Source organism: Thunnus thynnus, chromosome 6, assembly GCF_963924715.1.
Source record: "Thunnus thynnus chromosome 6, fThuThy2.1, whole genome shotgun sequence".
Lineage (NCBI taxonomy): Eukaryota > Metazoa > Chordata > Actinopteri > Scombriformes > Scombridae > Thunnus > Thunnus thynnus.
The window spans coordinates 19628690-19642694 of NC_089522.1; positions in this window are offsets into that span (position 1 = coordinate 19628690).

Below are 14005 nucleotides of genomic sequence, written 5' to 3' on the forward strand. Positions count from 1 at the left end.
GTGAAAACAGGGTAATGGTGTTTATAGTTTTGGGAAATGGGTCTGTCTTTTGGTAGATGGCATCATGGTTTGGGATGTTTCGTTAATTGGCCCAGTTATAGTGTGAAACGATTGAGAAAAGCTGTAATAGCCAGTATGAAGAGGAGGAATAATTACAGCAAGGAAAACCCCTTTTAGTGTTCATTCGGACACCTGACTGTTGTTTTAAGACAGACTTGAAAAACTCTGAGTCTATCCTTTAACTACACATTTTACAACTGACTATTGCAGATTACAGTCGTAAACAAGCAGGGTGCATTCAGATTTTCTATCGCTAACCAAGTTGAACTACAGGATCACTTTCAGATTTGGGAAATGTTTGTATGAATTGTGACACTTATGACTTTTCTGGGGCTCAGCTGCAGGGCATCCATGGCTCTCCAGACTCCCTGTGATCTTGAAAATGAATCGTCATGGCCAAATCAAGTTTAATTTTGGACATTAAATCAGAGCAAATTATCAGAAAATTATTCAGTAACTATTTTTATAATCAATTAATAATTTGTCATTTTTCAAGCACTAATACCAAACATTCCCTCATTCAGGTTCTTATTTGTGAGGATTTTCTGCTTTTTTGGCTTATATGATGTTAATTAATCAATTAATTGAGAATATTTGATAGATATATCAATAATGAAAATAATCATTATTTGCAGCCCTACATTAAATTGTGTACACATATTGCTCCTTCTCTTTATCTCCATCTTTCTCTCCTTCTCTCAGGATCTTGGTGTATTTGGGAAGAAGAGATAACCAGGTCGGTGGTGACTGCGAGCTGTCCTGGCCGCTGCGCTGCGACTGGAATGTTTGGAGTTTGGGAGAGGAATGGAAGAGGCAAGGGGGGAGGGGGAGGAGAGTTGGACAGGCATGTCAGACTCTCTTTTCCAGCTGGTCCTGAGGGGTCAAACTGTGTGTGGATGTGTGCATGTCATGGCCTCTCATTAGGGGGTGAGACGCTGCGGCTCCAGACCCCCATGGTAGGATTGCTGGGTGAGTCTGTAGTGATCCTGCCACTTTGATGCCCCTGACCCCCCATCCCCCCCACCAGGAGGTTAATGAGCCTGAGTGAGCTCTGTAGGCATGCTGTTATTGTGTGTGTGTGTGTGTGTGTGTGTGTGTGTGTGTGTGTGTGTGTGTGTGTGTGTGTGTGTGTGTGTGTGTGTGTGTGTGTGTGTGTTGTTAGATTCGAGGTTGGGACATCCAGAGCTCTGATATGCTGACTTTGGTCCTTGTGGTGGTCAGATCAGATGACCAGGCTGTGTGTGTTTGGGTGTGGGGAATAATGTTAGAATAACTCTGAAATAGTTAAACCAGCACCTGCTCCTCATGGTGGCTAATGTACAAAGAATAAACAAAACATTAAACTTCGTGAAAGAGGATTTCACCTTTCAAATAAATAAATCCAGATTTAAAGCACCATTTGAAAATGTTGTCATATTTGATTTTAACATGTTCATGTGAGAGAATCTTTCATGAACTACTGCTTGGATGAATATTATAACATCTCTCATTGTGAATTGAACAGAAACTCAAAAGATAATGAAAACATTCAACTTTTTTATTTCTTCTTATGCATATTGCCTTTGTTTGATAGTTGATAGTAGAGATAGACAGGAAACATGAGGAGAGAGAAAACGGAATGACATGCAACAAAGGTCCCCAGCCAAAATCAAAACGTCTGATGCATACAAAAGAGGACATGGAAAAAGCTGCAGCCTGGATTGTGGGAACAACTTTGGAATTTTTTTGATGGCTACACCTGCATTTTGGGCACAAATGATTTGGCTTGTTTCTGTTGTTTCAGGTTCTTTGAACCCATTTCAGAGCTGCTAAATGCTGCTAACCAGCACTTAGGCTAAAATGTCCCACCTCTAGTGTTTGTGATAGATGCACACATCTTTCTCCATGCATGCATGAGCCACTTAAAGAGAAATGAAAGTCTCTGAGGGCCTTTAGTTGATTTTGATTTACTGCCATAACCATCAGTAATTACTGACCGTAATTACTAGTCCCTCTTGACTTTTCCCCCCATGTCTGTTTATCTCTAACTCCTGAAAATTGACCCTTTAATACTCCTTCACATAGCTGAGCAGGCAGTGTGAGACGTGCATGTGTAGTTCTGGGCGGGGCAGTGCAAGCCTCAGCCTGCAAAAGGAAGGCATTGGAGTCTAAAACAGGTGCTCATGTGCTCTTTTTTCCCCTTTCTTTTCATCATTCACTCCCTTTCCCTCTTTCTTCTCTTCACACCTGCTGAAGTGTGAGGACTCATGCTGGTTCAGCCAAGCAGCTAAAGAAGGTGGAGGACTGAGGTGGGGTGTGGGTAATTACTTAGCTAGCATATCCCCCCTCCCATGGTAAACCCTAGAATTTCTTTTATGTAAGCTACAGACGGGTCAAAACTAAATGGGACACAACCTGTTGCATCACACCTGTCTGTATCTGAAGACCTTGGAGCCTTAATATCATAATCACTGAAGACACCAATATGGCAACAGAGACCTCCAGTGATTTGATTGTGATCTGATGGATCAAGGGGTGATGGGTGGCCTCTGCCCCCTGGTGGAGCACCTCACTGGGGCCTCAACACCATGTCTGTTGTCACCATGACAGGGATCAAGATTTACCCAGCTGTTTGGGATCTGTGGTGCTTGTGTGCATAAGTGGTTGGAGAGAGTTACTTTACAAATTTGGCTCAAAAGCATGATGTGCTGAGATTACTACATCACCAGATTTAAAAGATGTGTGAGGAGGCCGGTTGAAAGGGATGGGGATGCAATCACACAAACTAAGGTGAAAACAGATTGTCACTACATATTTCATGTGTAAAATCATCAAAGTTTGACCGAGGCTAAGCAAAGAGAAATGGCAAAGACAGAAATATAGAAGGTGAAAGACATCAGCAGACTAGACGGAGGACGGATACTTATGATGCAGAGCTCAACTTTGATGTCAGACTTGGTGAGACCCAAAATCTAAAGCTAAACATGAAGCTACAGGTGAAGACTGACATAATATTAATTAGAATAAATTAATATAATATACATTTCTGTCTTTCTATATCCTGTCCATCTGCCTACATAGTTTTGTGTTTGAGTTAAAACAGAGTAAAGACAGAAAGACACCAAATGGCAGGAGTCCTCATGGTGACAGCTGGTGAAAATTAAAAAATATATATATTCTTTCTTTAAGGATGTTTTTACATTAACTGAAATTTCCCAGTAACACGTGACATAATCTTGTAATCCCATTACACGTAGCCTGTGCATCACTCTCCCACCACTGCTGCATATTATCTCATGAGCACTCAGAGCATTTCCTACCACTGTGACTCTTTGCTGTAAACATTGCATATGCACAGTGTAATTTCATTACAGCCACCTATTATTTGATTACAAACCAACATTTTCTACCAGCATAGATATTTTGTGTCATAATGACATTTTTTAAACATTGCAAATATTCCTTCTGTTTTGTTTTGTTTTTCCTCTCTCCATGTAATGCTCTGTTGTTAGATAGAAACGAATATGATTTGTGGTCTTAGTAGCTGGTGCCAACACTAACACTATATAACATGGAAAAATTATCTTAAGTCGTCTGAAAACTGGCAGCAGCAAGTAGGGCGGGAGAGAGAAAGTGCTATTTATTAACTAAACATTGCATGTACAGTACGGAGAAAAAGAGAGACACAGTTACAAGTGAAACAGAATCTTATAAATGAAAGGCTAATGAGGGGTCACTCACCTCAGTTACAACTAGGGGTATATTGTAATTAAAGTGCATTTCACTTTTTCACAATTCCTCTCTTCATTTGACAATCCTTCAGGGAAGCAAGAACAGGATCAGCACCCAGGCGCTTTACTCCAGTCCACTTCAACAGGGTGAAACAATGGACACAAATAAGTATGCTAACACAGTCCTACACTACATTACATCACTACATTACATCACATTCATTTGGCAGATGCTTTTGTCCAAAGCAGCTTACAATAAGTGCATTTAACCTCTAAAGGCATGTCATCATAAATTTGAAGTCCAAAGATATTTCAAAGATGGAAGTGCTAGCATAGAGTGTAGTCTTCTGTGATGAACTGAGCAGTCAGTGGCACAGATTTCAAACACCACATGAAGCTGACCAGATATGGGAAATAACCAAGTAGTATACGTAGGTTGTGTCATGCACATAAAAGTGCAAAAGGAGTAGTAGTCTTTTCACACATGTAAACAGAGAGGTGCGTAGGAGAAAGAGCAATAGTTCACAACAAAAAATCGACTCCCGCACACTGTTAACACTTATGGTAGTTGGCTGATTTTACTGTGAGTATGTGTGTGTGTGTGTGTGTGCTTATATACAGACTCGTTGTCATTTGCTGTGTGAAATGCCTGGTGAAGGTGTTGATAGTGTGCGGGAGTTGATTCTTTGTTATTCACGAAAAAGTGCCCAGCCTACATTGACATTTGTCAGAGAAGATCATTACTTCTGACATATAACAAATCTCTACAGATAAAATCTGCCACAGAAAAAAGGTTCACCAAGTCTTTTATACAGTAATCCTATGAAATCATTCTAGATGATGGACATTTTACCAAAAGGTATGGCACTTGAATCATCAAATAATGAGAAATAAGACATCAAATAGACTTTTACTTTGACCTTACTGACATAACGAATAAAGCTTCTTCTGTTTGAGGAGAATATTAAAGCCATCCGTTTCTGTAGCTTATGGTATTGTATCTGAATGTAACTGAGCACAGAAAGGTCACTTAAGGTTTCCTCACTGTACTTATTTTTGTGTGTTCACAATTTAAGTTTGTACCAAACATCCACAAACCATCTTTCCTGATAAATAGTGTAAGGAACAATTAGTGCTGACAGTCACAATTTTTACACTTTAACCTGTTTTTTTTTTTTAAATTACTTATTGTATATTCACAATGCTGTGTTATAATTTGAAATATTTGGGTATGAAATCCACTTTCTGCCAACCTCTGCATGTTCATATTTTACACTGTGGCAACACCTTTCTGTTTACAAACGAGAAAGTTAAATGGTACTTACTCACTGGTTTTACTGATTAACTGAGTTAACTGGAGTGGCATCATTGAAGTGAAACTGGTGTGGCCACATCTGGAAAGGCTTTATGGGAAGCTTCTAGTTTCAAATACTGTGTGTGTGAGTGTTTGGGTGGCACTGGGGGCTGTCATGTGGGAATCCTCTCAGCATTCTCCATAGGGGGTTGTTTTCCTTGGTTTTCAAAAAAACAAGCTCTCAGGTAATCACTTCAGTGTGTTGGTGTGTTTTTATTTCATTTGCGTGACACGAAAAGCAGCTTTAATCAATACAGACATACAGGATGGAACTGATATCTTCCATTAATGTGCTAGAGCATCCAAAGACACAACAATACTGCAGTGTTTGTGATCTCGATGAGTGTGTGTGTGTGTGTGTTTGTGCGTGTTTGGGCACATGTGCGTGCATGCATGCATGCCACCCTGTTTTCCTCTCATCGGCCCTCTAGCTGGTAATCCGAGCATCGAGATTAGAAAGAAAAACAGCAGAGAAGAATGTCTTTGGTTGAGCCAGCGAGGAATTTACAATGGCCTTCAGGCTGCTTTGACCTCTCCCTCCCACTCTCTCTCCCACTCTCTCTCTCTGTCACACACAAACACACACGTATACCTAAAGAAAAAAATAATTTCTTTATAATTTGGGTCCTATTAGTTCTGATCATCACTTTTATCAGTTACGATAACATTTGACTCACCAACTTGAGTTAAGATCTGAGGATACATTGAAATCACCAGGAAGGAGTCCAACTGGCCGAGCAGCACCATATGATCACACTGCTTGTAAACAAACCTCCAGTTTACATTTTGAACATATAATTTACTTTGTTTGTTTGGACATTTACCAAAAGTTATCCCACCTGCCATGTTATAATTATCTTCCACCATCATCATAAGAATGTGAGCCATAACTTCATGAATAAGTTATATTCTTACAGAGATAAAGTACTACACAGACTTCATGTGAATTTTCACAGCATAATTTCTATGTGTTTCTGACTTTTTGACCTTTTTAACTGGTAAGTACTTTGAAAAAACTGCTGTAATGAGATGCCCTGAAATTTGTTTATAAGTGTGTTACAGACTCTTCTTTTTTCTACAAAATCTATAGCTATTATTAATGTCAGTACAACTGCTGATCACATTGTTACCGGGATATATTTTGTGAAATCTGAACATTTGTGTTGTTTGCCCTGATGTTATTGCATCAACATTGAAATTAATGAGTAAAATCCTCATCATAACCCCTAAGAATGATATCCAAAACTTAAAGTATCAGAAAAAAAACTGTTGCTGTTGAGAGAAGATATGTTTTCATACGTTCCCATCTGTTGCCACAGGGACATAATGGTCTGAAGCGACTGTCCGACAGCTTGCAGCGATGTCACCGCGTGGGCAGAGATGATACCACATTGTCGAGCAGACAGGGAGTTTGAGCCGGACGCTTCGATGGAGTTCTAGTTTCAGAGGGACAGCTGTGTGGATACTCAAGACAAACTGGTCACCAGACCGCCTGATCCCCCCTTGCTCCGTCACAGCCCAGCAACCTGCCTTCCTCCCAGACAAACCACAGCCAGTGTGTGTGTATGTGAGAGAGAGAGAGAGGAGGGGTATACAGGTCTCTGCACAGACGAAGGGGACAGGTGTTAGGGACAGGAGGTGCCGTGTGGCCTGGGGGTGTGGTCAGGTGGTGACACACCTGTCCCTACTTGCACAAGAGGGTCTAGTTACACACACACACACACACACACACACACACACACACACAAACCAAGCATGCACATCAGCCTGACCATGTGTTCTGACATGCAACGTTAGACCAGCTAGCCTCTCATGCAATGTGAATCTGTTCGCATGACAAACTCGGGCCAATTCTTTTTATGCCAAGCAAAACATGGCAAGTTCAACTTTGTAGCAAAGTAGAAATGGAGTATTTAAACTTGTATCATTTGAGTTTGCTGTACTTTTTTTTAATAATTATTTATTTACTTTTTGGGGGGGTGGGCATGTGTTTGTACGTGTTTTTGTATGTTTATCACTTTTAAAAAAAAGCAATAATAAACAAAGTTTTTAAAAAAAAAAAACTATAGCAAAGTAATGTCATCATGATGTGAGAAGTGAGGGGGAACATGAATTGAGCAGATGCAATACAAGCGTGTAACTCAGAATGAGGCACTCTGTGGAGATTTTTTTTACCACAAAAAAGTGTGTGTGACAGAGAAAAAGGAGCAGCGGGTAGAAAATGTCTCTGGATGTGATTAATTATTGTTTTCCATGCACAGTGGCTTAGGTTTCCTCATACTCTGTGTGGAACATGTGGCTTGCTATTCTGATAAAAAGAATGTAAAAGGTTCCACAAAAAGTCAACTTTTAGCTGATTTCGCAGATTAATTTAGAAGGACTGTCCAAGGACTGACTGAGACTTAATTAATCCCACCTGAACTCATTCTGCTGATTTTAAACTCAAATTTCTGAGATGTAGTGTACAATATAACTGAGGTGTTTTGTTGGAGAGAGTGTAAGTGGACACCGGTGTGTGTGCCACATGCAGTGTTTCTGTAAAACCTTGGAGATGGGGGAGATAGGCGTCTGGCTCTGGGGTGTGGATTTCAGGCAGGTGCATTCGCTTGCCCTGCGGCTCCTCAAGGGACAGGATAGGACGGGACAAGGCGGGAGGAGAAGAGGGGAGGCAATCTGTGCTCTCTGCAGTCACACCACGCACGCAACTTCTTGTTCTCTCAAATCAAAGGCTGATCTCCTCCCGTCTTGACCCCCCTTACCCAACACCCTTCCCTCGCTCCCTACCATATCCCTCATTGACTGGAATGCGTCGGGACAATAGAACTGTCCTGGTTCCTCGGCTGGTGCCCCCCTGGGCCCACACAGGCCCTGACAGGAGGACAAAAGTGCACCTTGCACCTCTCAGCACCACCAGCAGCACCCTGGGGGCAAATACCTGAATACCTGTGGTAAATAAGAGGGGAGAGAGGGAGAGAAAGAATGACAGAATGACACAACACAAAGTGAGAAAAAAGAGAGGGATGAATGAAAGAAAAGAAAGATTTTCTGCACTCAGCTGCCAAGTGTAACACAGACTCGTCCAGAGGTCCAAGCAAAACACAACAGCAGGCTCAGCCTTCCTATTTTGATACCCTCTCCTTTCTTTTTATTATAATCCACAACGTTGTGAATTCATATATCTATTCTGACACCTGCTTTCTTTGCAGCATCCCCCTCGGTTTGTACTCTCTGCATATTTTTTTCTCTGCTCTCTGATAGTACTCTCTTACTCTCTCATGTCATGACTCGTTGGCCTCTGCCTTGCTTACTGTGTGTGGTTTCGTGCACATTTGGCTCTGACACTCCTTTTATTGCACCACATCCAAGCCTGGTTTGCTCGCTGTTGAAATACATCACTGTATATGCTACTAACATTTCTGTTTTATCAACTGAATGTACATGACATCATCTGTTTAAAGACCTCCTCCACATTTGTATTGAGAAATATATATAAAAAAAAGATCTAATTTAAACAATGATGTGTGTCTAATATAATTTATTATTATATATAATTTAAAAGTTGAATCACCAGATGAAAAATCATAAAACAAGTTCTTCTAATTGAACGACCAAATAGGTCATTGGACCATGTGCACTCCAGAACGACGGGAGCGTTTTCTAATCTGGTGCCTCTATCAGTAGTAATCAGCAGGACAACATCATTTATCTGTGATTTCCAAAACTGTTATAAATCACTGTTAAAAAATAATGATGTTTTGTTATGTGACAATGTTGTGGTTGGGGTCTGGTTAGGTTTAGGCACAAAAAACACTTGGTAAGGTTGTGGGAACAATTATGGTTTGAGTTAAAACGATCACTTTGTTAAGGTTAGAGAAACATGGTGTGGGTTAAAGTTACTTCTACCTTAAAGTTAGGCAACCTTTGTCATCATGGCTACAATAATAACCACAGGGTTAAGGTTAGAGGATAAGCATAGTAATTTTTTTTTTTTTTTTTTTTTAACTGTCCCAAACTCAAGGTTGAAAAATGAACATATGATCTACTGTGGCAAAGTCCACCGTCATGTCATCTGAAATTTGCCACTGCTCCAGGTCATAACGCCAGGTGGCATCTGTCACTCAAACGTAGCAATAGGTCGTGTTTGGCGACTGACATTACAACCTATTGTGTCGTTTTTGTCAGAAGACAGTCTCTTAAAATCAAACCTACTATTCACGCTCCATGAAGAATTCAGAATCTACAGAATATGCAAATATTTTTTCATTTCAGATGTTTGCCTGCTGGACACAAGATGTCTCTTACTTTAATGAAAAGTTAATTCTCTGTGTATGTGCACTGGAAGCTTCAAGTTTCCACATCACACTTACGTAAGCTACATATTGGACCATGATTGACTTAGTTGTGATGTTACAAAATCCCTCAGATTTAGGGTGAGCACTGAGAAACTTGTGCCCTTAAGCAGATGAATGTGAAAACAGCCTTTGAGTGTCAAACTCTGCACATACATCATTCTGCAGAGTGAAGCTCAAACATCCAAAGTGAAGTAACAATAACCAAAACACATTTTTAAGCAGAGGAGGACCTCTAAAATGTTTTTCTCAGCAAATCAAAGCCTAAAGTCATGCAGGATTTCCTTCCAAGCAATCCCTGTAATTCACTGTCTCGCCCCCCTTCTCTGGGTGAAGGTGTGCTAATCAGTGAAATGAAGTGTGTTAAGCCACGGTCACATTACCCCTGATGCAACTGCAATCACTTCGTTCCATGCAATAATGTGGGCGTAGTGTGGGCGTAGTGAGGCTGTGAGGTCATGCTACTGGAACAAGGGCTCTGGAAAGTAGAATAACTTTTAATAAAAGATACTTCAACCTTCAACATATTTTATCAGTACTTATATTTTTGAGTAAAGTTGGAAAAACCCAACGTCAGGGAAACTATCTTTACTGTCACTATAACTGCTGTACATTGTGCTGAATACTTCGGTTTTTATAGCTATATGCACATTAGCTTTTATCTATGACAGCTAGCAACTTAGCTGTAAAGGTTCTCATATTGTGATACTGATAAAATAACAACTTCACATGTGTAAACCATCTTCTTAAAATAATGAATCACACTGTCTCCTTTTTCATTTGCATTACATAACATTGACCAGATAATGTGTAATGGTGCCAGATGGTAAGAGCAACAACAGATTCAGAGATGTGTGATATTCAACCCCGGGGGTCACTATGACATGGAGCACGCTGTGTATGGTTTAAGTGCAGTGGTGGAAGAAGTATTCAGGTCCTTTTTAAGTAGAAGTGATGACACCTCCATGTAAAAATAATCCAAAATCATGCATTCAAACTCATGTTTTAGTAATCAAAGTAACTATTGCTGTCAGATGCTTCATTTATTTATTTGACAGGGACTATGCTCATTAATAAACAGAAAGAAAGAACTGTAAATAAGCCAGAGTTAGTCCAAAAGGTACATTTTCATCTGTTGTCCATGGCCAGATGTTAAAAAGGCAACTTAAAATTAGAATAATATAATGCAATAATATACCACAAGACAATATACATTTTTCAGTCATTTGAGATTCTTCTATAACGTTTATAACAAGATAACTACCTGGTCACTTTAGGCTACTGTGGCCCTTTTCCCTCAAACATCTTTGAACAAGGTATAAACTGCAGAATGTGACAAAAACCCCTTCCTTTTTCCTTACTTTTCCGAAATTATTGATCATTATCGTTGACATATACAAAAAATAAATGAAAGAAACAAAAATACCTCAAATCTCTCACCTCTTGTAAGATACAGTATACCATGACGTTCATATTGAAGCATGACCTGGTTCTTTATTCATGAGAAAACTCTAAACATCACCGTATCTTGAATAAAGATTAAATCATTTCAAGATTTCTTCATAAACCCTCTGCAAGTTTGCTTTATAGGAATTTTTGACTTCTTTGATGTTGATTTTTCAAAGTACTTCACTCGAATTAGCCAAAAACACTACTGTGTGCTTATCTGATGTATAAACTGTTTCTCAATTACATTTCCAGAAGATCACAATATATGTGATTTTTTTCCATAGTGCCCTCATCTATTTTCCCACTGCATGCCTTTGAACTGAAGTCAGCAGAAGATAACAGTATAGTGTGACTTTAGTTTTTGATTGCAATGGAAACTTGCTTGTTTGCAGCTCTGGATGGCACAGGATTGGAAAACTGGTTGTTACACACAATGTTTCTCATCTGTTTACCCTCCTGTCCCTTTATGGCTCATCCTCTACCCTCTGACCCTGTGGGACAGAGAGGGCCTGTGTTTAGGAGGAAACACAGCACCAGCCACACAACACACACACACACACACACAGCATTGACGGGGACAGCAGGAGTGCGGAGGTGGGCAGGAAATGGCGTGTACCCCCTCCTAGAGGCCATATCCTGTCCTTGGGTAAAACTGGTTTATTTGTCCAGAGATCTGAGTTCTTTGTGCGTGCATATGTGTGTGTGTGTGTGTGTGTCCAAGCATTACACAGTCCAAGCATGCTAAGACTTCACGAAGACCTGAAACCATCCAGACTTTTACAAAAGCATCCACAGTGAGTGCATCTCTCTGCCCTCACAGCACATGTCATTGATCAAGTCTACATTGCAACATGTGGCATTCCTCTGCAAATTCTACTCCCCACTGATTTGATAAACGGCCGACAAACAGAACTGCTCATTCTTCACCAGACACCCACCCACCTCCCTCCTCCCCCAATGTCCAATCTCTTCTCCCTCGTTGCTTCGTTTTCTCCTCCTCCCGTTATTATCTTCTTATCCCCAGTTCACCCTCTCCTTCAAATTTCAGGCAATTACTTTCCCCATCCCACGTGCCCCTTGGAGAAACATTTTCAGCCTGTGAAAGTTACAATGAGCAGAAGATTTTTTTAAAAATATATCTTTAAAAGGACAAAGGCGGATGAGAAAGTCCGCTGGGACAGAGCAGAGGAGGTTGGCACTGAAGCTTTGAGCAGTGACATTGTGTAAGGGCGCTGCAGCTTTGTAAGAGGGTTTGAAACTTTAACCCAGTGACTTAACCCTCCTGGCTTGAATCTGATCCTCCAGTGAATCAGTGCCGCAACCCCTGCCAGCTCTGGCTCCAGCAATATACTGTACACTCTCTCCTCCTCCATACAGACCACTATGAACCCCTGGCAGAAAAATCTTCACTTCAAACATACCCACAAACACACACACAAACAGCTGTAGCCGCACTCAGATGCTTTATATCAGCACTTTTTTTTGGAAGGGTTGTGTTTATACAAGACTGACAGACCACTTCCTGTGTCCCAAACATTACCACAAACACGTACATTGGGAGCAAAGCAGTCGATGGGGAAAACAGCAATTTCAGCTTTCAAAAATGTCAGTAGCCCTATGTGTTAGGAAAGGTTTGTTTCATTGTTGACATGCAGCGCTGCTTCCCATTACTCAAATCAAGAGAGTAGAGTTTATGCTGCTCTGTAATCTGTTCCATTGCACACATGCGAAGGATGATTGTTTAGAGAGAGGTATATATTTCCAAGATGACGGCACTCTATAACAAAGTAAAACTCATCCGGCTGCAAATTGTCAAGCATCAGCTTTTGTGTACACGAAACCAAAGTAGAATTCATTGCTCATGAAGCAATTTCCAGGCTTCTGCTTCACCAGGGCATCTGCAAAAAACCCCATCCATTTAATTTTTACTGTTTTCAGTTATTAGAGCGAGGCAATGATGCTTAGACAGTCTTTCCATGGGAATAACACATGTGAGGCATTAAAATGGCAATCCCCTTTTTTTCATAATTAGGTCAGCATAACATTATTTCCTGTTACAGGAAAACCTAATTATTACTTTGACTCAAGGACAGTAGACAGAGCAGCTCTCTCTCTCTCTCTCTCTCTCTCTCTTTCTGTTAGATGGCTGTATTATATGTCTGTCACTAATGGCTCAGGAATGTCACATTAGTCAGGGGCCGCATGCGTGACGCTGCGAACACTAAAACACTTTGAGGAGACCAATATGATATTACACACACACACACACACTCTGGAAAAGAAAGGTGACAGGTCCAGTGATCTCATTGCCTCAAAGCAACAGGGTGATATAGACTGCCTCCTACGCACTGCAAACCAGAAAAATGTCCCACAAGCAAGATGTCAGAGTTAAATTTCAAAACGGCCGAAACATATAGAAATGACACTCTGTTTATTGGCATGTTTTTGTGTCCAATTGTGGAGGAAAAGTTTAGATATCCCAAGGGGGAAAAATAGAATATCACCTAACTCTACGGCATTATTCAACACATTATGTCTTGTTCTTCTTGTTAAATCATCCACCCCTGCCTTGCCCCTTCTCTGTGGCCATCAAATGTGACACCGTATCGGCAGTTCAAGTGCAGTTCAGAACCCTGCGGCCTACCTCTGTGACTCACTGCCTGTGTAGGTGTGCAGCAGCTAAATGACTCTCGCCTCCCACTTCACAGCAGCCCAGAGAGGTAGGCAGGCAAATGAAAAATCCCCCTTGATCAAAGTAAAGCTCTTTTCTCAATAGAGGTGTATGCTTGCATGTGTGTGTGTGCGCCTATGCGCGTATGCATGTGTGTAATCTTTCAGGTGCTGTTTACATTGGGCAAGCCAAGTCATGCAATCGGATCCCAAGTTTTTTGAGAGCCTCCTCAAACCCCCCTGACACACACACACACACATGCATCCACCTCTCAACGCTGAGAGCTATTGGGGGAAACGCGTTGTTACCTCACTAAGACATGCTGGCGTCAGTGTGTGTGGGTCAGGAGGGCAGCAGGGATTGCAGACACATTGCTGCCATATGTGCACCCTGTGTGTTCACCTTCAGCTGG